Below are 26,668 nucleotides of genomic sequence, written 5' to 3'. Positions count from 1 at the left end.
GGGTGCCCGACTTCCCCAAGTTGTTTGAAAATATTACCCCTTTGGCATTCTGGAACATCTCTTAGTAAGTGAAATTTCAGAGAGTACGATTTGAAAAATTATCTGAACGATCAAAAGTTATCTGAGAAGCACAATTGGACAAGAGAGACTTACAGGATTGACCATACTCTCAATTGAGAGCGGAAGCGCAAATAAGTTGTACCTAAAACACATTATTTACTATTTTGCTGAACGCGAGGCCCTTCAAATAGGTGAGTCAGAATTTTATTTATAACCTATAGTGAAAATCATTGTAGAGTTATATCTGTTGTGGTCCGCCTTGCTAATTAAACCCTGTGTTGTCCGTGGTGCTAAAAGCGATATTACATAGCGATATCATTGCTGACTTTTCCTTAATAGATTAATCTTGTGTTCATATCTTGTTGTTATTAATTTGGCACTGAGACATATTTTTTTAATATAGTAAATAATATTAACCGAGCCAGGGTAAATGAACGTATGTGAGACAAAGTAGGTGCGCAGCAGTCTGTAAATTTGTTGCTGGGAGGGGCCTAAGTAAATCTTGCACCCCGGCCTTGAATCACCACGTTACGCCAGTGAGTTTGACTATGGCCTTCTTTGCGAAGCTTTACCAAATAATTGGCTAGTTGACCGGGTGTGTTAAAACCTGGTGTGTTAAAATCTGGAGGACGTGTTTGATTGACTGTGATTTTAAGAAAGCAGAGCATAGTTATATCTCCGACGTACCTTTCACCGTCTTAACAGCTGTCGCCGGTCCAACATCCCAATGGATTGAGAACGGTGCATCCTTTCAAAGAATGACTTCATTTTAGACTTTAAGGATTTCCCTTTAACAACTAACAATTAGTGTGTTCATGGCAAGCCATGTTTACATTTAATCTCCCCAAAGAGTATAGTGACTACTTTTAAAGTGAACTTGATCTTTAGTTACTAGTAACTATTCCAAAAATTACTAGTAACTGTTCCAGTCTTAACTGATCATTAGACACTATACCTATTCATTAGTTACTTTTCATAATATACAACAATATATCACATGCATAGGTTGCATAGTGCGATGAAGAAAGCTACAACAAACACGAATAAATACATTTAAAGAGGTTGACTGTAGCTTCATGTACATTGGGCCAATATACAATAATAATTTCAGTGAATTAGGAGTGATTCTTTGCATTGGATAATTTTGAGTGATTGTGTGCATTATATAGTACGAACACAATGCAATGCAGTTTGACTGTCAGTTTTAGACCAGACGAAGATGAAGGCAATGAGGATGTCCTCTGTGAAGACCCTGTAAAACTGGACCATAACAGAGCAGGGGATCTGGCATTTCTTTTGTCTGATGCAGTAAGAAAATGTGCTGGGAGCCTTCTTTGTGAATAATAAAGATGTTGTAATCTTACATAGGAGAGCTTGAAATGGTAGTCCCTGGTTGATTGAGGATTGGGCTAATCTGAGACGTTGAATCAAACATTTCTAAATGTAAGTAAATTATCTAAATTACAACAATAACCATTACAAATTGTATTTTAAAATCTCCCCTACAATCTGAATCGATTTTAGGGGTTTAACATTCTAGAATTGTAGTTACTGATACAGTGACCAATAGTGACCACACTTGAGAAATCCCCAGAACTAGATCATTATCAGTTCTTGCAACTGGTTGAGTTTAAAATATCAGAACAATTGCCATTTGGCCTCATAAACTCAAGTCCTTGCGTTCCACGCCTACACAAGTACATCATGATGCAAGGCTGTCCACCACTCTCAGGCAGGTGGTGTCTGAGAGGTCAACTAGTCAAAAATAGTACCTCCTGTCTTGTCAGTAGTTGGTAGTTGGAGTTCTCATCACAGATGATGAATTGGGCTGAGCAGTTACCATTTGCCCTTGTTCTGCAATGCAGTTACACAACCAAAACAAAATCTTGCTAACTTAAAATGGAGACTTATTGTCATAAGAATTCCATAAAACATGCCCTATTACAAGTTTAATAGGTAGCTTGAATGTTTAATTCAATTGGTTTGTCTTTGGCCTACCAGTCATATCATTAGAAGGTTTTTTTTCACATGTATAATCCATGCAATGCACTATTTTATATTGTGTTGTATTAAAGAAAAGACAAGTCTACTTGAGTGAACCAAGTGAAGTTTATTCTCACTCCAAACTCATGTATTTCAAACATGAAACTTGTACTATTTTACTCTTGTACATCAAAGATAGACTTGATAACACAAATTGAAAGGAAGCATTTCATCTGATGGTGGTCAAAACACTCAGAAGTTGTTCACTGCCTACTAGGTAGAAAACAAATACAATCAGAAAAGGCTATAAAAGCTAAATCAAAACTTAAAGAACATATCTTTATCCCCTCTAAATACAATTCATTGGATTGGAGAAATCCACACATGGTTCAAATGGTTTATAAGTTCATTAATCAGTGTTGTATGGCTTATAAGTTGATCAGAACTCGGTGGTCCCTTGTTCCTCCTGCTTGATCGGTTGTAGTTTTCACCCATTTGCTTGTTCTGCCTCAGTGCTGTCTTCATTCTGTTAAGATAGAAGAATCATATCTTCTGTCTTTCCTGGTGCCTTCTCTCCTTCAGTTCCTGGTTCAACAGTGAAAAGTGTGCGGCTGAGGAGAGAGAACAATAGTGGAGAGACAAGAAATAATAGTTTAAAAACTTGTTCAGGTAGTCTGATGGAGATGCTTTGGTGGAGGTGGGGTATAAACCATAGTCTCCCTAAATGACTGTAGGTGTGTGATGTTATTGCCCAATCTGTCCTAAAACCATCAAATTGACCTTACTGTGCCAGCTTGATGTTGTAATTCTCCATCACCATGAAATCATCCTAGGGAGATAATTGTCCAAGTTCAATAATGATCATCTATTGTGCTTCTAAACAGGAAGCATATCCAAAGGAGAAAGCAGAGTTGAACAACAGTAATAATACAGGGTCACACTCACTTGAGGCACACACAGCTTTATTAATGCTAGCTAAACGACTACACTCACCTAAAGGATTATTAGGAACACCTGTTCAATTTCTCATTAATGCAATTATCTAATCAACCAATCACATGGCAGTTGCTTCAATGCATTTAGGGGTGTGGTCCTGGTCAAGACAATCTCCTGAACTCCAAACTGAATGTCAGAATGGGAAAGAAAGGTGATTTAAGCAATTTTGAGCATGGCATGGTTGTTGGTGCCAGACGGGCCGGTCTGAGTATTTCACAATCTGCTCAGTTACTGGGATTTTCACGCACAACCATTTCTAGGGTTTACAAAGAATGGTGTGAAAAGGGAAAAACAACCAGTATGCGGCAGTCCTGTGGGCGAAAATGATTGATGCTAGAGGTCAGAGGCGAATGGGCCGACTGATTCAAGCTGATAGAAGAGCAGCTTTTACTGAAATAACCACTTGTTACAACCAAGGTATGCAGCAAAGCATTTGTGAAGCCACAACACGCACAACCTTGAGGTGGATGGGCTACAACAGCAGAAGACCCCACCTGGTACCACTCATCTCCACTACAAATAGGAAAAAGAGGCTACAATTTGCACAAGCTCACCAAAATTGAACAGAATGTTGCCTGGTCTGATGAGACTCGATTTCTGTTGAGACATTCAGATGGTAGAGTCAGAATTTGGCGTAAACAGAATGAGAACATGGATCCATCATGCCTTGTTACCACTGTGCAGGCTGGTGGTGGTGGTGTAATGGTGTGGGGGATGTTTTCTTGGCACACTTTAGGCCCCTTAGTGCCAATTAGGCATCGTTGAAATGCCACGGCCTACCTGAGCATTGTTTCTGACCATGTCCATCCCTTTATGACCACCATGTACCCATCCTCTGATGGCTACTTCCAGCAGGATAATGCACCATGTCACAAAGCTCGAATCATTTCAAATTGGTTTCTTGAACATGACAATGAGTTCACTGTACTGAAATGGCCCCCACAGTCACCAGATCTCAACCCAATAGAGCATCTTTGGGATGTGGTGTGCCCTGGATGTGCATCCCACAAATCTCCATCAACTGCAAGATGCTATCCTATCAATATGGGCCAACATTTCTAAAGAATGCTTTCAGCACCTTGTTGAATCAATGCCACGTAGAATTAAGGCAGTTCTGAAGGCGAAATGGGGTCAAACACATTATTAGTATGGTGTTCCTAATAATCCTTTAGGTGAGTGTATTTTAACCATGATATCTTGATATTTAGCTATCTTACCGACAAAAATTACTTGTTGGACGTCATACACACAGTGGATCTAAAAAGTCTGCACACCCCTGTTAAAATGCCAGGTTCTTAGGATGTAAAAGAATGAAACAAAAATAAATCATGTCATAATTTTTTCCACCTTTAATTTGACATATACGTATACGTGAACAATTCAATTGAAAAACAAACTGAAATCTTTGAGGGAGAAAAATAAAAAATACAAAACTCACACCCTTAAACTAATACTTTATTGAAGTACCTTTTGATTTTATTTCAGCACTCCGTCTTTTTGGGTAGGAGTCTATTAGCATGGCACATCTTGCCTTGGCAATTTTTGCCCACTCTTCTTTGCAGAAGCCCTCAATCTGTCAGATTACAAGGAAATCTCCTGTGCACAGCCCTCTTCAGATCACCCCACAGATGTTCAATTGGATTTAGGTCTGGGCTCTGGCTGGGCCGTTCCAAAACGTTAATCTTCTTCTGGTGAAACAATTTTTTTACGCCAAACATACCTTTTGGAATTATGGCCAAAAAGTTCAACCTTGGTTTTATTAGACCATAACACATTTTCCCACGTACTTTTGGGGGACTTGATGTTAGTTTTTGCGAACTTCAGCCGGGCTTGGATGTTTTTCGTTGTAAAAAAAAGCTTCCGTCTTGCCACCCTACCCCATAGCCCATTCATATGAAGAATACGGGAGATTGTTGTCACATGTAGCACACAGCCAGTACTTGCCAGAAATTCTTGCTGTTCCTTTAATCTTGCTGTAGGCCTCTTGGAAGCCTCCCTGACCAATTTCATTTTCGTCTTTTCATCAATTTTGGAGGGACATCCAGTTCTCTGTTGTGCCCTATTTTCTACACTTGATGATGACTGTCTTCACTGTGTTCCATGGTATATCTAATGCCTTGTAAATTATTTTGTACCCTTCTCCTGAGTGATATCTTTCAACAATGAGATCCCCCTAATGCTTTGGAAGCTCTCTGCGGACCATGGCTTTTGCTCTGAGATTCAACTAAGAAAATGTCAGGAAAATCCTACTACAACAGCTGAACTTTATTTGTGATTAATCAGTCACTTTAAATGATGGCAGGTGTGTAATTACTTCAATTTAACATGAGTTTGAATGTGATTGGTTAATTCTGAACACGGCCACATTCCCAGTTATAAGAGGGTGTGTACACTTATGCAACCAGGTTATTGTAAGGTTTATATTTTTCATTTTTCCACCTCGAAATATTTCAGTTTGTTTTTCAAATGAATTGTTCACATTATAGGTCACATTAAAAGTGGAAAAAGTTCTGACATGATTTATCTTTGTCTAATTTTTTTACATCACAAAAACCTGCCATTTTCACAGGGGTGTGTAGACTTTTTATATCCACTGCAGCTCCTTATTATATTAGACAACTAGCTTATATCGAACCTAGATACTGTAAGATAAACAGCTAATGTATGATGATCACTGTTAAATCGAACTGGTCATGAACTGTAATAAAGTCTATCGATAAAACTCACCATTTCGTTGTGTTTCCCCAAATGTAACTTAGGCTGGATGTACAGCCTGGTAGCCATCAATATGCTTATGCCTGCAGTATTTTTGCTTTGCCCATCCGAACTTTCGAATTACCAAAACGGAAAAACAATACAACAAGCAGTGTGAGTGAAGAATGTGTCCTACAAACATTATAGTTTTTTTTTGTTCCATCCATCCATCTTCTTCCGCTTATCCGGGGCCGGGTCGCGGGGGCAGCAGTCTAGGCAGAGATGCCCAAACTTCCCTCTCCCTAGACACTTCCTCTAGCTCTTCCGGGGGGACACCGAGGCGTTCCTAAGCCAGCCGGGAGACATAGTCCCTCCAGCGTGTCCTAGGTCTTCCCCGGGGTCTCCTACCGGTGGGACGGGCCCGGAACACCTTCCCGGGAAGGCGTTCAGGAGGCATCCGGAACAGATGCCCAAGCCACCTCAGCTGACCCCTCTCGATGTGGAGGAGCAGCGGCTCTACTCTGAGCTCCTCCTTGATGACCGAGCTTTTCACCCTATCTCTATGGGATCGCCCAGCCACCCCTGCGCTGAAAGCTCATTTCGGCCGCCTGTATCTGGGATCTTGTCCTTTCGGTCATGACCCAAAGCTAGGTGAGAGTAGGAACGTAAATTGACCGGTAAATCGAGAGCTTCGCCTTGCGACTCAGCTCTTTCTTCACCACGACAGAACGATACATCGACCGCATTACTGCAGAAGCTGCACCGATCCGTCTGTCAATCTCCCGTTCCATTCTTCCCTCACTTGTGAACAAGACCCTAGAGACTTAAACTCCTCCACTTGAGGCAGGCACTCTCCACCAACCTGAAGTGGGCAAGCCACCCTTTTCCGACTGAGGACCATGGCCTCGATTTGGAGGTACTGATTTTCATCCCCACTGCTTCACACTCGGCTGCAAACCGTCCCAGTGCATGCTGAAGGTCCTGTATCGATTTTTTTTTTGTTGAATAAAACAAGGTCTGCGAGCTACACGCATCGGTTACATCGGGGGCTGGCATGGGTGTCTGCCTCATGTTTATGCATAGATATCTTCTTTTAAATGTATCTCCAAATTAAGATATCTCAACCTAGCTTATTACTAGTTTGTAATCGTTTTGAAGGTATCTGGCATTGAATAGATACTAGTTGTTATTCTGATCTTAGATATCCACTCTTTACTTCAGACTAGTAACTATTCTAACAGTTACTAGTATCCCAGTTTTACTATAACTATTCATTAGATACTAGTAACTATTTATTAGTTACAAGTATAACTATTGCAATTGCTACTAGTAATGTTTTTATTCATTAATTTTTACTCATCATTGGTAATGACTAGTCAAAGTGACTACTTGATAGTTGAATTAAAAATCTTACTAGTTACAATCCAACTTTTGATAGTAATAATTTGTAAATATATTAGTAAGTAATGAATAAATACTAGTATCTATAGAATAGTTAGTAGTAGATCTGAAATAGAGACTAGTGACTATTTGAATAGTTTCTAGTGGATAGTAGATAGTAGAACAGCAGATCCCCATAGAATTCAACTGCAAAAATGTGGAATTATTTTACTATTAACAATTTAATAGTTACTAGTAGTTATTGGAATAGACACTAGTAACTACTGAATAAGTACTAGTATCTAAAGAATAGTTACTAGTAAAACTGGAATAGATACTAGTAACTATTGGAATAGTTACTAGTAACTAAAGAATAAGTACTAGTCACTTTAAAATAATTACTAGTACGTTTTATGGAATAAGTGTTAAACGGCTTACCGTAGTGTGTTCATCTTAAGATCTTGAGTCATACAATCATACATCTCAGTAATACTAAAAGCAAATTCCTCAAGTACCTATTAACAAAGTTAATGGTTGGAAATAGACAATAGAAATTGCAAGAATTTGTTCTCCAAAGGCAGTGGTGGGTGATGGGTTTTTGTGGAGTTATTTAAGATATTTTGGTCATGATTGAACTGTACGTCTCACCTGAAGCCTGAGTGCACGTTCCCATGGATATAATCATGTTATAGACACGGGTGGGCTGGAGCTCTGATTTTTCCAAATGAATGGAAATATGAGTCATTTAACATGAATGTATGTACATTTACAAATATTCCATGTGCACTTGAACAACATACACTGAGAGATCTTGTTGGTCAGCTGTGTTTGTGTTTGTGTGTAAGTGTATGTGTGTCAGTCAGTCAGCTAGCCAGTGATGGCATTAAGAAAGGAGTCTGTCTGTCTATCTGTCTGTCTGCATGTCTCTGTCTCAGTGTTCAAGCACAGCATTCTGTTTTTCTGCCTGTCTGCTGAAAGCTCTGACAGGCGCGATGAAGGCCTGTCACGAGTAACCTTTCTCCAGAAGCACCACACTGCCTCTCACTGTCTGAGCACTGGCCCACCGAGAGAGAGAGAGAGAGAGAGAGAGAGAGAGGATGGATCTCTCTGTTCTGGGAGAGGAGTGCCGAAACCTTCCAATCCCTGTTGTCTAGTTCCATGACTCTAGACACTGACCACCCCAGGTGTTGGTATGTTTAATATTCACTTCTGCCTGATCCCCGGTGGACTCAGAGTAGGCTACAGTGTGTCTCTCTGTTTCTCCCCCTGCCCCCCTTCCATCTGTCCGGTGGTGTATTGTGGCCTGCTCAGGAGAGCTGGTTCACTTGGAGCTCTCAACTATTGTCTTTAAATAGCTGTTCTGTTTTATTGACCCTCGGTGTTTATCTCTGTCTCACTCTCCCTTTATCTCCCTTGTGTGAATGTTAATAAATTGTGCACATTGCGAGGGCCTCTCTCCCTTGTGATGGTAAGATGGTCAGGTTCAATCTTATCTCTGCATACATTTAAATTAATTGGGACTTGCAAAACAGGCACAGCTTTTCATCTTTGAAATCTAATTAGCTGCATTTTGCACAATGTAAGTATTAATTGCTACCGTAGCCACTCTGACTCCCAACTACAGGTTTAAATGGGAGGATTTAGATTTGATCAGATGAATTAAAACCCCCTCAAGCCGCCTGGCCTTTGGTGGAGACAACGTGACATCACCAACATCTGATATCAATAACTAAAATGTGTGTTTGTTTTAGTGACAAATTGTTTTTATTGTGTCTGTCCAACTCTTGTGCATGATCCTGTATACGTCATTCATTTTGCATCGCATCGAATGCTCTGTTTGCTGTGTTTAATCTGAGTGAAAAAGATGAGACACGACAAGTCACAAACATTTCTGTAATTCACTGACCATTTGAGCTACACATCCGGTTGGTTAGCTGCGGTTTTCTAACAATTTCACAAAAACAAAAGCCTAACCTATAAACTTAAATACTACACTGCTCAAAGAAAATAAGGGAACACTTAAATCACACATCAGTTCTCGATGAATTACATATATTAAAGTTCCAAATCTTTACTGTAAATTGTTTAATTTGTTGAGAACAAAATTAAGTAACAGCAGTAAATGGAAACCAAAATCACCAACCGAGGGCTGGATTCAAACTCACACCGAAAATCAAAGTAAACAATTGAAATCACAGGCTGTTTCAACTTTCATCACGGGAACTCATAATGTGACTCAGTAGGTTGTATGGACCCCACGTGCCTGTATGCACTCCCAACAATGTCTGGGCATGCTCCTGATGAGACGGCGATAGTGTCCTGGGGGATCTCCTCGCAGATCTGGATCAGGGCATCAGTGAGCTCTTGGACAGTCTGTGGTGCTACTTGGTGGCGTCCGATGCACTGATACATAATGTCCCAGAGGTTGTCAGTTGGATTCAGGTCTAGGGAGCGTGAGGGTCAGTCAATGGCATCAATCCCTTCATCATCCAGGAACTGCCTGTAAACTCTGGCCACATGAGGCTGAGCATTGTCCTGCACCAGGAGGAACCCAGGGCCCACTATACCAGTGAAGGTCTGACGATGGGTCTGAGGATTTCATCCCATTAACTTACAGCAGTTAGGGTACCATTGGCTAGCCTGTACAGGTCTGTGCGACCCTCCAAGGATATGCCTCCCCAGACCATTACTGACCCACCACCATCATTATGCTGGATAATGTTGCAGGCAGCATAACGTTCACCCCGGGGTCTCCAGACTCTTTCATGTATATCACAGGTGCTCAGTGTGACCCTGCTCTCATCTGTGAAGAGAACATGGCGCCAATGGCAGAACTGCTAATTTTGGTGTTCTCTGGCGAATGCCAGTCAAGCTGCATGGTGCTGGGCTGTGAGCACAGGTCCCACTAGAGGACGTCAGGCCCTCATGCCAGCCTCATGGTGTCTGTTTCTGACAGTTAGGTCAGAAACATCTGTACCAGTAGGCTGCTAAAGGTCATCTTGTAGGGCTCTGGCAGTGCTCCTCCTATTCCTCCTTGCACAAAGGAGCAGACAGCGGTCCTGCTGCTGGGTTAATGCCCTAAGGCCATTCCAGCTGTCCTTGTGTAACGACCCATCTCCTGGTATCTCCTCCATGCTCTTGAGACTGTACTGGAAGACACAGCGGCACCTTCCTGCGATGGTACGTATGGATGTGCCATCCTGGAGGAGCTGGACTACATGTGCAACCTGAATGGGCTGCAGGTACCGCCTCTTGCTACCAGTAGTGACAAGGATACTAGCAAAATGAGAGAAGAATCAGTCGGGAAGGATAAGGAGAGAGCAATTGTCTGTGGCCACCACCTGCATAACCATTCCCTTTTTGGGGGTTGTCTTGCTGTTGCCTCTCCAGTGCACCTGTTGTCACTTTCATTTGCACGAAAACAGGTGACATTGATTCACAATTGCTTATGCTTCCTAACTGGACAGATTGATATCCCTGAAGTATAATTTACTTGGTGTTATACTGTGATGATTACATGTTCCCTTAATTTTTTTGAGCAGTGTATTTAGACTCAGTAGTCTGTTGAGACACTTTATATTCTGTTTATTCCTGAATGACACCCACATGCTTCTGTATCGATCTGCAGGTAAGCTGGGTACAGTTGCTGTATAAGTGGATATGGTTGAGATTTGTATATATATTTTAATGGGTTCCTTATGTCATAGATAAGCATTTTTGTACTACATGTTTAGTGAAGTTTAGACTTTTTTCTTTTTGTTCTTGTGTTTGTTGTCCCTGAGCCCCAGGCTATCTTATTACACTGACTTCAATCAGTGACCGTGCTGGAATGTTGAGACATAATGACCAATGAAGTTTAATATTCTATATGCATCAGATAACATGGACTGATTCCCAATTACTAGAGCTTCATACAAGCACTGACACAGGCCTGGAGCAGTGGTCCATCAGAGCAGAGAAAGCTCAGGTTAATCCATCACAGACAGGCGGTCAGAGATGGGGGAGGGCAAGATATATTTGTTACTGTGCCTCTGATATCTGTGGACAATCTGTCTATGTATCCTTGAAATTAACCCTCATTATTCCACCATGACCAACCATTAATTTACTGTAGGCTTGAGAACTCAGGTGACTTGCAAGTGTCTATGTGTGTTTGCGCACAGAACAGGGCATGCACAGGCTCCTGTTCATTGGTGGGGTCTGCATGTCGTGGCCCACAGGACCTTTCAGGTGACAGTCGTCCGTCAGACTGAGTGGCATGGAGGTAATTGTGGTGGAAAAGACCCCTCACTGGGACGCCAGCGATTGATCGTCAGTGTCAACACTTCACTTCTCTCTGTTTGCTGTGGATGAACATGCACTTGGAACAAACATGCACACACATGCAGACACACATGCAGAACCACACAAACACAACCATTAAAACTCTACATGTGGTATCCTAGGAACCCGATCACTTGTGCTGTGTCTCTGGAGTGAAGGAATAGCCTGTTCTTTTGCCAATGTACACAGTGTAAGACAGGACCCATCGCTGCCAGGAACATGAACCCAAACCCAGCCGGGCACACGTGCAGTGGATGTGGTAATTATCATTAGCCACCTGGGTTGTGTTGGCCCATCAGACATGTGCTTCGAGGGTGTTTGTGCGGTTAATAATTAACAGCTAAAGTAACTTCGAAGTGTCATTGCTGAGACACTGCTAGCTGCACGATGCATGGTGCTCAATCCCGTGAGCAGCCTTGCTTTCTGTGCACGCTTGCTCGCGGTCGAGGCGCCAAGAAACTTTTGAACTCTTGAGCAGCCACCGCACATGTCGACCAATGAACAGTGTTGATCTTGTAAACCTATGAAATCATGGACAACATTGTCAATTTAGTGTGAAAATGAAGGATACATTAATTATTACTGTTTTGGGTTTAGTTGTTGACAAACACCAAAACAAGCAGCTGTTTAACGTCCTTCCCATATTTGCATGCGACGGCAGGGAGTGTGGCCAATCTGTGTCCCCATCATGAACATAATTGGTTTACTTTTTGTGATCCCAAAAAGGCTAGTGATCTCTGGTTCAGTCTTGTACTAACTTTTGTTCAACTAATAACTATAACAATCATTAATACTATTATAAAAATAGGCCTATAACCTAATAATTATCACAAAAATGATATTGCACACTGAGGAAAAATACAAATAATCTGCTTACCTTGCCAACTAGATTATTTAATGTAGTTGTCTTTAATTTTTATTTAATTTTCAAAAACATACATCTGTCAAGTAATTTTTAGACGACCAAAGCTAGCTTCACAAGAGCATTGTTGTTACTATGGTTACCAATACGAACTCAGTCGCGGTAGCTATCAAGTGTAAACCCCCACATGGGTGTACACACAGCAGGCAGAATGTTCTCACGGTTCAGTTGTTGCTTAACACAGGCCGACTATAAGGGCCTGTACCGTTCTTATAGCAGTAAGCCTACAATAACTACTGTTGTATGTGATACAACAGAACTGAGAAATGGAGGGCTCCAGGAGTATTTTTACAGCGTGTTTGTGTTTCTCACACTTCATATGGGATTCTACAGATTTCATTCCCGTAGTGTGAAGTTGGAAAGAATTCTTGCAAAAAACACAATGGGCATAATTTTCTTTCCCTTCAACAGATTTCAACCACAAAGCAAGGTTGCTGTTGTCCAACCATCACAATTGTTTTGCTGACATCTAGCTGACATCTGCTAAAATGTGCAGTGTCCCGTATTGCTAGGGCAGTAACCCATGTTTTACATTTGATGTTGTCTTTTGGCATTATTCCAAAATTTTGGAAATCTGCGTATGTGTTGCTTGTATAAGGGGGTAATAGCGGTGATCTCAACAATTATCGACCAATTTCAAGGCTTCCTTGTTTAGCTAAGATTCTTGAGTCATTGGTGAATGTTCAGCTTCACTCCTTGGCTGAGAAATGTGTTTTACATGTAAAACAATCAGATTTTTGACCTTGGCATAGGTGGTTGGCAAGATGGTTACTGCATCTACACTAGTTGATGCTCTGGATGCTAAAATGACTTTGCTGCATTGTTCATTGACTTGTCTATGGCCTTTGATACTGTTGATCATGATATCCTGTTGGATAAATTGTCATCAATAGGCCTTAGCCCTGGGACATCTTCTTGGTTTCATAACTATCTTAGCGACAGAACACACTATTGTGCTGGATGGAGTTAGGTCTGATCGTCTTGAAGTACACAGAGGTGTTCTTCAGGGATCCATCTTAGGACTGTTCTTTTTACTATTTACATAAATGTTATTGGTCAATCTATAAATAGTTGTGTCTTTCAGCTCTGTGCCGATGACACTTTTCTCTATGCTTGCGCTCCAACAGTCATTGCAGCTATGTTTAGTTTACAGTCTGGTTTTAAAGCTGTGCAGGAAGCGCTTAACGATTTAAAGCTTGTACTTAATACTAGCAAAACCAAATACATGTTGTTTTGAAATCCCTTCAAAAGATCTCACCTGGAATACATCTTCACTCTTTGAATGGTTCTATAATTGAACTGGTCCGTTCATACTAATACCTTGGAATTTGGATTGACAGCGGCCATCCATTTAAAAAGCATACAAATGAGCTTGTTAAGAAGCTTAAGTGTGAAGTGGGTTTCTTCTATAGAAATAGATCTTGTTTTTTCTGGCGGACAGGAAACAAATTGTTCAGTCAACTTTCATGCCTGTGCTTGACTATGGTGATGCACTTTGGTATAATGTATCTGATTCTACTCTGAAGATGCTTGATTCAGTTCATCATAGTGCCCTTCGTTTTATTACATCAGACAGTTATGATACTCATCACTGCATCCTTTACCAGAGAGTTGGCTATGCACTCCTTAAAAGTGCATAAATCCATTCATTACTCTATTTTTGTATATAAAGCCCTACTCCACTGACTTCCGGTATACTTGATGTCTCTGTTGACATCTAGATCCTCTGCTGTCAATACAAGATCACATGTGTCAATTTAAAAACATGGTGTTTCATTTTTATAGTGAGAAATGTTTCTTTTAATTGATTGAGATGGCTAATATCAGTCTGTATGTAAATTGTATGTACAGTATTTGATACACTGCCGATTTTGCAGGTTTTCCCACTTACAAAGCATGTAGTCTGTAAGTTTTATCATAGGTACTCTTCAACTGTGAGTGACGGAATCTAAAACATAAATCCAGAATATCACATTGTATGATTTTTAAGTAATTAATTTGCATTTTATTGCATGACGTAAGTATTTGATACATCAGAAAAGCAGAACTTAATATTTGTTACAGAAACCTTTGTTTGCAATTACAGAGATCATACGTTTCCTGTTGTTCTTGACCAGGTTTGCACACACTGCAGCAGGGATTTGGCCCACTCCTCCATACAGACCTTCTCCAGGTCCTTCAGGTTTCGGGGCTGTCGCTGGGCAATACAGACTTTCAGCTCCCTCCAAAGATTTTCTACTGGGTTCAGGTCTGGAGACTGGCTAGGCCACTCCAGGACCTTGAGATGCTTCTCATGGAGTCACTCCTTAGTTGCCCTGGCTGTGTGTTTCGGGTCGTTGTCATGCTGGAAGACCCAGCCACGACCCATCTTCAATGTTCTAACTGAGAGAAGGAGGTTGTTGGCCAAGATCTCACGATACATGGCCCCATCCATCCTCCCCTCAATACGGTGCAGTCGTCCTGTCCCCTTTGCAGAAAAGCATCCCCAAAGAATGATGTTTCCCCCTCCATGCTTCACGGTTGGGATGGTGTTCTTGGGGTTGTACTAATCCTTCTTCTTCCTCCAAACACTGCGAGTGGAGTTTAGACCAAAAAGCTCTATTTTTGTCTCATCAGACCACATGACCTTCTCCCATTCCTCCTCTGGATCATCCAGATGGTCATTGGCAAACTTCAGACAGGCCTGGACATGCGCTGGCTTGAGCAGGGGGACCTTGCGTGCGCTGCAGGATTTTAATCCATGACGGCGTAGTGTGTTACTAATGGTTTTCTTTGAGACTGTGGTCCAAGCTCTCTTCAGGTCATTAACCAGGTAGTGTAGTTCTGGGCTGATCCCTCAACTTCCTCATGATCATTGATGCCCCACGAGGTGAGATCTTGCATGGAGCCCCAGACCGAGGGAGATTGACCGTAATCTCGAACTTCTTCCATTTTCTAATAATGCGCCAACAGTTGTTGCCTTCTCACCAAGCTGCTTGCCTATTGTCCTGTAGCCTATCCCAGCCTTGTGCAGGTCTACAATTTTATCCCTGATGTCTTTACACAGCTCTCTGTTCTTGGCCATTGTGGAGAGGTTGGAGTCTGTTTGTTTGATTGAGTGTGTGGACAGGTGTCTTTAATACAGGTAATCAGTTCAAACTGGTGCAGTTAATACAGGTAATGAGTTGAAAACAGGAGGGCTTCTTAAAGAAAAACTAACAAGTCTTTGAGAGCTGGAATTCTTACTGGTTGGTAGGTGATCAAATACTTATGTCATGCAATAAAATGCAAATTAAGTATTTAAAAATCATACAATGTGATTTTCTGTATTTTTGTTTTAGATTCCGTCTCTCACAGTTGAAGAGTACCTATGATAAAAAGGACAGACCTCTACATGCTTTGTAAGTAGGAAAACCTGCAAAATCGGCAGTGTATCAAATACTTGTTCTCCCCACTGTATTTAATTGTTGTTTTATTCTTGGAATAATGTTCCCAGGGCACACTTGTAAATGAGACCTAGGTCTGAATGGGTCTCCCTGGTTAAATAAAAATAAATAACAATCAAACTGAAATCGTGGATACTCTCTGCGTGTGGGCAGAGCTAAAGTGCGTTCACAAACCACACATTATTTTTGCATCACCTCTTCAAAATGCTAACATACCTCAATGAATACTTTCTTAAAGACCTTTAAAAAGACAAATTAAGACTATTTAAGGCTTTTCAAGGCCTTTTATGTAGATACATTAATATATTTTTTTATTTTTATTCTTATACATTCAGTACCCATCCTCCATGTTATTTTTTTAAGGACCTATGGACACCATGTATAAAACATATCTGACTCACCATGCCTCCACTTGGTTATGTCTTTGGATTTTCAATATCCAGAATTGTGCCAGTTTCCAGATGAATTTAGACAGCAGTTAGAATTTTTTTTTAAAGTTAGCAATAGTAGAAACAGCTATCACATACTAGTTCTTTTTTGTTTTAGGCCTTAGCTCTTAACCACTTAGAATGAATTACATATTACATTGTCCAGGCCTGTCTGAAGTCAAGTAAATCCCTGTATTATTTTACCAGCTTGATTCTGTTGTCACTTATGGCAAAATATTGTGCATTTTTCATAGAGAACAGCTTGCTCGATATTTACAAACCATTGCATGATGTTGCTTGTCAAAACTGACAGAAGGGAATGTTTTTGGGCATGCTTGTCTGCAGGCTTTGTGTGGGTTTTATAATTGTGTCTTTTTTCCAGAACAGTTTCACTTCCTTGTTGTTGTCTTGAAGTAACAATTCCGTCAAGCAATGCCAAATGCTATTTTTGTGTTTCTCGCATCACCCACACATTTTCTTAAAATGTTCCACACTCACTCCCTCTCCTTTTTCTGGAGCATTCCAACTATTGTTTCCCTGCTCCGTCTGTCTTTGTCTTTCCTCTCTGCCTTGTTCCATTACGGAGCGTCTCCGTCTCTCACTCCGTCCCCAGAAACCTACCTCAGAAATTAAGAGATGAAAGAGAGCAACCAAACAGGCAGAAAGTGATGACAGGTTATTTTTCACCTCCCCTCTCCTGACAGTACAATGCTATTTCCTTCTCTCCTCTGACACACACAAGATTTAATGTAGCCATCTCTGGGCGGCCCTTCGCTGCTGTAACCAAATGAAAACCATTATTACACATGTTACACAGGGAGGGGGAGGGAGGGGCCTTCAGCTGCAAAAAAAGACCAGAGCATCATTTCCAGAAGACTGTGTGTGTCTGTGTGTGTGTGTCCAAACATTTTTGTTTTTTTATCCTTTTGGGGACCTGAGACCTAACCCAGCCCTTCAGTTCAATACTCTAACTTTTATGCCAAAAGATAGATCTTAAACCTAAAAAGAACTCAAATTCTTTCACTATGCCCAATTTAATGTTTTCCCTAAACCTTACCCAGAAATCACATTTTCCCTAGTGGGAAACTGCTAATACCCTCATGAGGACCCCATATTGTCAGGTTTCACTATGTTTTGTGTGACTTCAGGTCCTCAAATGTACACATAGATGTGAACATGTGTCTGTGTGTGGTTGAACATGTGGTTGTTTATTGTAATAGTGAATGGCACTGGGCTCTTGGTGAGGTGAATGCCAAATTGGTTTAATGTTAGTTTGAAAGGTTCATTGTTTTCTAGCTGCTTTACATAAGTGATACGGTAAACCATGACATTTTAATCCCACTGAAAACTCCCTTTCCATTGATCTAAGTTATTAATCCAGTACGACCCCCTCTTCTTCTGATTTAAGTGCCCTACCCATCCTCCATGTTATTTTAGTCCCTCTGTGGAGAGGGAATAGGTACATGGATTTTATTGATGTTGGGTAGAAGCTCCTCTTCACCATCATTACTAACATTGGGTTATTGGATTTATTATGTTTTTTATCCTAGGTGAGACCCATGATTGTAGAGGTCATTATATTACGTTTAGTGCAGTCACCTGAGATAGAAACATTTGATTGGGAAATTGATGCCTAAGGAGGGGACACATTTGGACAAAGCACAGGTGCTTATTGTGTGTGATCTGTATGTAAATGTAATCATTCCAGAATAATTTACTTTGTTGTATGTCTTGCTCTGTGCATGCATCCAAGTCTGTAGTTCAGCAGTAGACATTTAGTCCCTGTCCCTTTTAAGATGTATGTAGTTTAGCAGTAGACATTTAGTCCCTGTCCCTTTTAAGATGTATGTAGTTTAGCAGTAGACATTTAGTCCCTGTCCCTTTTAAGATGTATGTAGTTTAGCAGTAGACATTTAGTCCCTGTCCCTTTTAAGATGTATGTAGTTTAGCAGTAGACATTTAGTCCCTGTCCCTTTTAAGATGTATGTAGTTTAGCAGTAGACATTTAGTCCCTGTCCCTTTTAAGATGTATGTAGTTTAGCAGTAGACATTTAGTCCCTGTCCCTTTTAAGATGTATGTAGTTTAGCAGTAGACATTTAGTCCCTGTCCCTTTTAAGATGTATGTAGTTTAGCAGTAGACATTTAGTCCCTGTCCCTTTTAAGATGTATGTAGTTTAGCAGTAGACATTTAGTCCCTGTCCCTTTTAAGATGTATGTAGTTTAGCAGTAGACATTTAGTCCCTGTCCCTTTTAAGATGTATGTAGTTTAGCAGTATACATTTAGTCCCTGTTCCTTTAAGATGTATATAGATCAGCGCCAGACATTTAGTCCCTGTCCTTTTAAGATGTTTGTAGTTCAGCAGTGCACATTTAGTGTCTGTCCCTTTGAGATGTTGATCTGCAGTAGACTTTTAGTCCATGTCCCTTTAAATTCTTTGTAGTTCAGTAGTAGATGTTTAGTCCCTGTCCCTTTAAGATGCAAACAAGCCCTATATTGCTGCATGCAATATTGATAGTATCTCGGAGGAAGGATTTAGAGCCTATTTGCCCACCCAGCTGAGTGCTTCAACACAAGCATAAACAAGAGGCCAGGGGCACTCATGTCCTTTACCAACATTTAATATCTGAAGTAAAAAAATAAAAATAGCCACAGTCTGGGCCAGAAATATTAGCACCCTTGTACTTTATTCTATTAATAATATATTTATTCTGGAAAACTATTAAAATTCTAATATGTTGGTATCCACATATGGGTTTATTTGGTTTGCAGTTGATCAAAATGCGAAAAAATCTGCAAAATGTACTAAATGTTAGCTCACCACCACAAAAAAACACCAAAACAAAATCCTAAAATGAAAAAAGTACGTAGAAAAGTTTTGATTTCAAGCAGGTGAACTCACCAGTAGTAAGTTGCAAATGTCTGCAATATGAAAATCACAGAGATGTTAGAAAACCCAACTGCATTTACCCAAAACTCACCTGCACATCCTACAAACCATCTGAGAGAATCCTGTGGACAGATGAGACCAAATTAGAGGTTTTTGGCAAAGAAAACCTTATATTTACAGTCCACAATATTAAGCCTTGAAATAAAAGAACACCTTCCTCACAGTCAAAAATTGGAGGAGGTTCAGTGATGTTTTAGGGTCCCTTTGCTGCTTCTGTCACTGTGTTACATGAACATGTGCATTGCATCATGAAATCAGGAGAATAACAAGGCATTTTGGAGAACAATGTCAAACCCAGTGTCAGAAATGGGAGTCTCTGTCAAAGGTCATGCATCTTCCAGCAGGATAATAACCCCAAACATTCTTCAGAAAGCACCCAGGAATGGTTCAAGACAAAATGCTGGACAGTTCTGAAATGACCTTCAATGATTCCAGATCCCACTGAAAACCTGTTGAGATCCGAAAACAGCTTTTGGAAGAAAGGCACCCTTCAAATCTGGGAGATCTGGAGCAGTTGGCACAAGAGCTCATCCGTGGCTATAAGAAGCACTTGATTGCAGTTACTTTGGTCAAAGGTCAAAATATAGGTTTTACCAAATATCAATTCTTAGGTGTCAATTTTTTCAATTCCAGTTTTATGTTCTCATTTAAAAGGATATATATAAGGTTCTGTAATATTACAGTGAAATAAATTATGGAGACAAAATTTCAACTTGCAAATTTCAACTTATGTTTATAGACAATTTTGAGTTATTTTGAGGAAAGTGGAAGGTGCCAGTGCTTTTGGACAGGACTGTGTGTGATAGCTCTGTACAAAAACAAATATACAGGTCATCCAAGGTCATCTCAGCCATCTAAGACCAGGACCCCCCTGGTTGCATAGATTCTAATTGGAACAAACTTCCTAAATAATTAAAAAAATGTTTTGAATAGGATGAATGAGGTGAACCAGTGAATACTACAGAGCTTTCTCCTCATCTGTGTACACTGGAGACGTGCAGGTCTGTTGAACTTGATGACATTGAAAGATATGCTGGTAGGCTAGTTAATTAGTGACCTATTGTTGCCCTCCATGGCTCTGCCAGGCCCCTTGTCCAGCTACCCTTGTGTTTTGTCCTTCAAATTCCCAATCAGCCATCCACATGCCAACCCCTGTTACATCACATTATCCCAGCGCCTACAGGACACAAACTGTATTCCATCATGACAAGCCACCCTCATTTTGCTTGCAATGATGACCTAATGTGATTAACTAAATTGCATTTGTAGTGCTTTACATACTTGATTGGATTATTTCCTGCAAATCACTGGACATGGTGATGCGCTGATTAAGTTATTTGCAGCCCTCTACAAAAAAAACTGTCTAAAAATAAAGAGCGGATGTTTAATAAAGTCGACCGCTACCTAACCGTAATTACATTAGTATCAAACCGCTACGAGTGTTGCGGATCTGTCAAATAATTTTTGTTTTTTGAAGACACAGCACAATATTTACTGTACATTACACTGCCTGAAGGGCCCGTGTGATTTGAACCGTTGCTCTTCGGATTTTTTTCATAATTACCCTAAATGTCTTCCTCTGCTATAAAGGGACCTAGTTTGTCAGAACAGACAGCTCATTCTACAGAGAGCGGCAGCCTCATGCATGATCTTCTCTCTGCCACAGACACAATTGGTCTCCAGTCAGTGTCTCCTTATTTTGCTCCAACAGAGTGGCGTGCGAAACCATGGCAGCTCTTACACACCTCGATCCCCTTCGCTCCTCGCCGACAAATTTCACAGCTGCCCTGATGCTGATGGCTGGCTAGACTGTCAACTGTGACACCGCCACCGCACCTTGGTAACACACACGCACGCACACTCTCCAATTTCCATCTTTCTTCCATCGTACTCTTCTTTTTCACACACTCTTCCACCTCCCCCATCTCTCTCTTTCCTACACACACTTGTTCTTTCTTTCAGCGCACACACACACACAAAAAAAATTCTTATCTGCCAATCCTGCTCTGTGATACCGTGAAAGAGCTCCTCAGGCGGTGGGCGGTGTGACGCAACGTGAGCGGCAACATGTTGCGTGACAGGAGGGCTCTCCAGGGGAGGCTGTCCCTAGACACCATAGCTCCCTTCCAAATGCTCTGCTAACCTGGGCCTCATGTTCACCTGCTGCCTCTCTGTGTTTTACACAGTGTTTTTGGACATTAGACTGTACCTTTGGTACTTTATCACAGGGTATTGACCAATGCACTTGGGGAAATATACAGCTACTACAACCTTGTGTTGACGTCGTACAAGACATGTACCAGGGCTTCGTTCTCAAACTCATTTGTGGGAAGCAGCTGACTAAACCAATCCCGCTCAGCGTTGGCAGGAAAACAGGCTGCCCATGGAGTATTGTTACATTTATTCTAGCTATCAACCAATGGCTTTGACGGTGCTCCCTAATCCCGGGGCAGTCATCAACCCAATACAGAGATATGTTGGTGACATTCAGATCTTGTCCAGACACGCTGTCCCACATATTCGTTTTTGAAATGGCCTTGACTAGAAATGAAAAACACAAAATATGCAGAGCTTTATGGGAAACACAGTGGAGGCAAAAAGTCTGTTAATGATAATCAACCTACATTTAAACTAACTAATTTATCAAATCAGTATACTTTTGTCACGAAACGTCCAGCTACTTGGACAAATAGGTTTAATGTTGCTGGCAAGTGGGACAGACACATTGAGTAGTCTGACATTTCCTCCTGCCTGTGGTCGTATAAGTAGAGGTGGCCCTTGCTTAAACAAAAGCTTAAACACACACAACAGATTACGTTTTCTTCCAGATGTTTTTTGGGTGCTTCCATGTATCAGAATGCTGCATCAGGCAATGGCATACTGACTGGTACCATTGAGGCATAAGGGTTACAGCTTCTGCGAACATGTTATTTTTAGAACTCTGGCAACCTGCTAAGCACATCCCATTTTTATTCTACACTGCTCAAAGAAATTAAGGGAACACTTAAGTCTCGATTAACTAAATATATTAAAGATCAAAATCTTGACTGTAAATTATGTAATTCGTTGAGAACAATATGATGTAACAACGGTCAATGGAAACCAAAATCACCATCCGATTGAGGGCTGGATTTAAACTCGCACCAAAAATCTAAATAAGTAATTGAAATCACAGGCTGTTCCAACTCTCCCCTTTCTCTATGCACAGTTCCTGTTGAGTTCCCCGATTTTCCGTTGTTTTCCCAGTGTAAGGCACTGGTAGATTCGGGCACTGCTGGGAATTTCATTGATAGGTCCTTCGCTTTGCGCTCGCACATTCCCCTTCAGGTCCTTGCCACCCTCCTACCCGTGAGGGCGTTGGACAACTGGCCGCTAAGGTCGGGTTTGGTCACCGAGTGTACGGTCCCTCTCCTTATGGTCACCAGCAGTCAACACAGTGAAACCCTCTCCTTCCATGTCATCGACTCTCCCACGTTCCCTGTGGTGTTGGGTTTCCCCTGGTTGTCTCTCCATGACCCCGTCATTTCTTGGTCTAGTCAAGGTCTTTCGTGGTGGTCGTGGAAGTGTCAAGGTAGGTGTTTGGGTGTTTTGGGCTCGACCACGGTGGAAAGTCCAGACAGTACTCCCGCCGTGCCAATTCCCCCCGAATACATGGACTTGGCTGCGTTTTTTTCCAAGGCTAAGGCCACTGTATTACCACCACACAGGCCGGGGGATTGTGTGATAAACCTCATTGACTGAGCCACACTCTCTAAGGGGCGCGTGTATCCACTCTCCCGCACCGAGATGGCGACGATGGCCACGTATGTTGAGGAGACTCTGGGACAGGGGTACATTAGGGGTACATTAGGCCTGGACAGGGGTACATTAGGGGTACATTAGGCCTCCTCGAGTTTCTTTTTTGTAAAAAAAAGTCCACGTGACCAGGGACCTGCCCCTCCGCCTGCCTTGCCAGAAGCTTAGCCCACGGTTTGTGGGGCCCTTTAAAGTCCTGAGCAGAGTTAACAATGTAACATATTGGTTGCACCTTCCCCCAACTACCGTTGTGGCTCCTGCCCTTCACCACGACTTCCATCGCTGACGCATGAATCGCCTTGCTCCGGGTCGGCCCTGGGGCCAGTGTCGTCGCGGGGGTGGGACCGGAGGGGTACTGTGACGACTGCGCCCCCCTGCTGCCTCTCCTCCCCCTGCAGCAGGCAGGCTCCAGCGGTCGACGTCAACAGTCTTCTGACACCACCGCCCATCTCATCTATTCATCTCACCTTGTTTAGCACACCTGGTCCTCATTCACAATCATTCTCCCAGTATATATGTTCCCTCTGTCTCATCATTGTAAGCATTGTTTGCACTACGCCGTCATTAAAGACGTTAAATGACACGCCTCCACATTTCCTGCTCCTCATTTCTTCGAATACCATAAATATATTTTTTATTATCATGCTTATATATCACATCAAATAAGCAAGACAATTATAATTTTTTTAAGATGAAAAATACACTTTTAAACAATTGATATATTTAAAACACCAACGTTGATCATATCCATGTGGTTTTCTGTGCTGTAGTAATTACAAGCCAAGCGTTTTGTTTCCTTGGTGCTACTGCCTGTAATGCACCCCTAAGTAGTTACAGCAGATCTTAATGGTAAACAACATGTTCACATTTAGCTTGCTTAGAAAATATACAAACAACCCATAACATTAACACATATTTACCAGTAGAAATGACTGTTTCCATTCCAAATTTCCTTTTGACAAGCTAAATGTGTACCTTTGCGGTTTCTTTGGAGAACATACACTCACCTAAAGGATTATTAGGAACACCATACTAATACTGTGTTTGACCCCCTTTCGCCTTCAGAACTGCCTTAATTCTACGTGGCATTGATTCAACAAGGTGCTGAAAGCATTCTTTAGAAATGTTGGCCCATATTGATAGGATAGCATCTTGCAGTTGATGGAGATTTGTGGGATGCACATCCAGGGCACGAAGCTCCCGTTCCACCACATCCCAAAGATGCTCTATTGGGTTGAGATCTGGTGACTGTGGGGGCCATTTCAGTATAGTGAACCCATTGTCATGCTCAAGAAACCAATTTGAAATGATTCGAGCTTTGTGACATGGTGCATTATCCTGCTGGAAGTAGCCATCAGAGGATGGGTACATGGTGGTCATAAAGGGATGGACATGGTCAGAAACAATGCTCAGGTAGGCCGTGGCATTTCAACGATGCCCAATTGGCACTAAGGGGCCTAAAGTGTGCCAAGAAAACATCCCCCACACCATTACACCACCACCACCAGCCTGCACAGTGGTAACAAGGCATGATGGATCCATGTTCTCATTCTGTTTACGCCAAATTCTGACTCTACCATCTGAATGTCTCAACAGAAATCGAGACTCATTAGACCAGGCAACATTCTTCCAGTCTTCAACTGTCCAATTTTGGTGAACTTGTGCAAATTGTAGCCTCTTTTCCTATTTATAGTGGAGATGAGTGGTACCCGGTGGGGTCTTCTGCTGTTGTAGCCCATCCGCCTCAAGGTTGTGCGTGTTGTGGCTTCACAAATGCTTTGCTGCATACCTCGGTTGTAACGAGTGGTTATTTCAGTCAAAGTTGCTCTTCTATCAGCTTGAATCAGTCGGCCCATTCTCCTCTGACCTCTAGCATTAACAAGGCATTTTCGCCCACAGGACTGCCGCATACTGGATGTTTTTCCCTTTTCACACCATTCTTTGTAAACCCTAGAAATGGTTGTGCGTGAAAATCCCAGTAACTGAGCAGATTGTGAAATACTCAGACCGGCCCGTCTGGCACCAACCATGCCACGCTCAAAATTGCTTGAATCACCTTTCTTTCCCATTCTGACATTCAGTTTGGAGTTCAGGAGATTGTCTTGACCAGGACCACACCCCTAAATGCATTGAAGCAACTGCCATGTGATTGGTTGATTAGATAATTGCATTAATGAGAAATTGAACAGGTGTTCCTAATAATCCTTTAGGTGAGTGTACATGTAAGTACACACGTTTACCAGCAGAAATAGCTAAGAATTCATGCTACAACAAATCTGGTTGTTCTATGAAGGACGCCGCCATTTGTTGTACTAAATATTCAGACAGTAGCTCTAATAACTACAAAGTAACTTTATTCAACTTTTGTGAACTCTTTAGCACCTATTATTTTTTCTTCTTTAACAATAATATTTCTGTAAATATCACAGAATCTATTTAATAAAACCTTTTACTATATATATGGATGTTGTCATTTATTAGATACCAGAAAAAGTGTACGTGTCAGGTCCTCGCAACGCTCCGGGACCAGCCTCCTGTGCCCTCATGGTCTAGTGGACCTGAACGCAGCTCTCAGTCTAGGTCACAATCACCGGAATACTAACACCTGCATCTCATTGTCTCCTCCTATTTAAGCCAGTCCTCCGCCACAACTTGGTTGTGAGGTATTGTTTGTTGTGAATCTGCCAAGCCTTTGCCTAGCGACCGAGCTAACTACTCTTGTCCCTACCTGTTGTTATTCTCTCCCCTTGCCCTGTTCCCGTCTGTTTCCGTGTCTAGTAGCCAGCCTTCTGACCTGCCTGCCTACCCACTGGATTACTCTGCCAAGCCTGCCCGTACCTGTACCGTCACCTTCTCAAATTGTCAACCGGTTACCGAACTCCTGCCCGTCCTTCTCGTTGTGATTCTTGCGTCAGCCCTCTTGTGCTGTACTAATAAACCAAACAGTTTTTTCCGTGAATGGAACTTCATTCCTTGGTTCGAGTGTTCATTACAGTATGCTGTCATTTCACTTTTTTTGTTTTAATAATTTCTTCATTAAAAATGCTAGCAACAAAGCAAGCCACAACTTTTTGCATTAGAAGAGGCTGTTTCTGCATTGTTTGTTAATGGAGTTGGAAATGTCCTTTCTCTTTGAAAACATTGATGATGTTGAGGTGAGTAACAAATAAACTAGAGACATATGTTTGGTGTTGTGAAACTTTGGTAATATCTTTAATATGACAATATCATGTAAACAACATAATAACTTGGTAGGCCAGCATATCAGCTGTGGACAGTGGGGCAAAAAAGTATTTAGTCAGCCACCAATTGTGAAAGTTCTCCCACTTAAAAAGATGAGCGAGGCCTGTAGTTTTCATCATAGGTACAAAAAAATTAATCCAGAAAATCACATTCCTCCATGCAGATCTCCTCAAGAGCAGTGATTTTTTGGGGCTGTCGCTGGGCAACACAGACTTTCAACTCCCTCCAAAGATTTTCTATGGGGTTGAGATCTGGTGACTGGCTAGGACACTCCAGGACCTTGAAATGCTTCTTACGAAGCCACTCCTTCGTTGCCCGGGCGGTGTGTTTGGGATCATTGTCATGCTGAAAGACCCAGCCACGTTTCATCTTCAATGCCCTTGCTGATGGAAGGAGGTTTTCACTCAAAATCTCAAAATACATGGCCCCATTCATTCTTTCCTTTACACAGATCAGTCGTCCTGGTCCCT

At 41.6% G+C, this 26,668-nt stretch overlaps 1 long non-coding RNA gene across 1 annotated transcript; it reads left to right on the top strand.

The window, feature by feature from the left end:
* Window positions 1–66: 66 nt before the first annotated feature.
* On the top strand, window positions 67–25,924 carry LOC109616951. Its single transcript, XR_002198241.2, has 3 exons — window positions 67–251; window positions 20,872–21,000; window positions 25,734–25,924. It is a non-coding gene; the product is annotated as an uncharacterized LOC109616951 (long non-coding RNA).
* Window positions 25,925–26,668: the final 744 nt, after the last annotated feature.

Source organism: Esox lucius, chromosome 19 (assembly GCF_011004845.1).
Source record: "Esox lucius isolate fEsoLuc1 chromosome 19, fEsoLuc1.pri, whole genome shotgun sequence".
Lineage (NCBI taxonomy): Eukaryota > Metazoa > Chordata > Actinopteri > Esociformes > Esocidae > Esox > Esox lucius.
The sequence above is the reverse complement of the archived record's forward strand: the minus strand, read 5'-3'. Positions and strand labels throughout refer to the sequence as shown.